The following is a 1649-nucleotide window of genomic DNA, read 5'->3' as shown; positions in this document are numbered from 1 at the left end:
CTATGCTTATAGTTGAATATAGTCTTTGCTAACTAAGTCTAATTTGCAAAAGTTTAGAGATTTAAATGTCAATGTTTGTCCAATATTGTTTGCTAACTTTTAAATAAAGTCATCAGTGTGTATTTGTGATTAAATGTGTTCTCATCCTATTACTTAAATGGAACAGATTTCTTCACAGGGTGTTTTGAAAGGCACTTATACAAAACTAGCCTGCTTATTTGTATATTTGATCACTGGTAGCCAGGGTGGATATATTTGAGGAAAAAAAAATAGAACAATACAGGAAGCAGCAATACCTATGCCATCAGTCCTGGTTAGATGTGATGAGAACCCAAAAGGTGGCAAAAGTGATGGGGGTAAAGAAATAAACTGGAAGGGCCTGGTGGCTGATGTGCCCTGGAAAAGGAAAAGTTAAGAGTAATGCCCAAAGTTTCATTTGGTGGGGCAGAGTGGACAATGATGTCGCCACTTGAGATAGAAAGTACAGGGGGGGGAGAAATCTCTTATTTTGAGTGGAGTGAGTTGCAAGGGCTGTCAAGGTAGTGAGATGAGTTTCAGCTGCTTGAAGAATATCCAGGTGATAATACCCACAGGCAGTTGAATGTATCTCAAAATTGGAGGAGATGAAGGGGCTAGGAATGAGAGTCATGTGGGTAGAAGTTGGAACCGCAAGAGTGCGTGAAATCAGTTCCGGAGAAGCTACAGAGGAACTGTGGGGGAGGGGGGGAGAGGGGCGGGGTCAAAGACAAAAGCCCAGGGACATCTTAATGCTTCGAGGACAGACAAAAAAAGGGGATCTCAGGAAGCAAAGTGGGAAAGAGCCGTCATGTTATCAGCAGTCCGTCATGATGTTATCAGCAGTCCGTCATGTTATCAGCAGTCCGTCATGTTTTCAGCAGTCCGTGGTGGGACTCGTTGTCTGGGGCCTGGGCCAGCAAAAGATTCAGAGTGGGCGGGGTCATCACCAAAGTGTTGAAACCAGGCTGGCTCTGGCTCCCACAACATTCACTGGGTAGCTTAATTATCACGATTGAGGTAAGGATGACCCTTCCCTTCTCCTCTCTTTATCTGCATCAGTCAGAGTAGGTAGATCAAACACCCTCTCTCAGTATAGGAAAAAGAAAAAAAATCATTGGAGCAAATCAGGAAATTGGTTTCTGGCTCGGAAGAAACACTCCTGTTTTGACTTTGGATATCATCTAACCTTTCTCAGGCTGGTGCTTATCTGAAAAATAAGGGCCTTTGGATTATCTTCAAGGGCTCTACCTGTTGGGTGAGTCAGGAGACAGAAACCACAGGTTATTTCAACAGAGGACCATATAAAGAACTGTTAAATAGGCATTGAAGAAAGGGCCAAGGATGAGATAGCCGCCACCTGCAAGAAGCACCTGTCCCTGTGAGGGCTGCGGGAACAAAAGGGAACAGGTTGGCATCGTTAAAGCAGAAACCCAGACTTCTGAGAGGGGTCTGCCCAGCTGGCACCTCTGAGGGGCACTGGTCCTGGGAGTACTGAAGAAACTGCCAGCTGAAAGCAGCGTGGCTCCTTGTATGAGCTGCAGAAAGACATTGTCAGTGATGCTGATGGGAGCAGAGCACACAGGAGGAACCGCGTCCCTTCCTCCTCCAGCCTTGTGGCTACTGATACCCCG

This window comes from Hipposideros armiger, unplaced genomic scaffold (genome assembly GCF_001890085.2).
Source record: "Hipposideros armiger isolate ML-2016 unplaced genomic scaffold, ASM189008v1 scaffold_28, whole genome shotgun sequence".
NCBI classification, from domain to species: domain Eukaryota; kingdom Metazoa; phylum Chordata; class Mammalia; order Chiroptera; family Hipposideridae; genus Hipposideros; species Hipposideros armiger.
The sequence above is the reverse complement of the archived record's forward strand: the minus strand, read 5'-3'. Positions refer to the sequence as shown.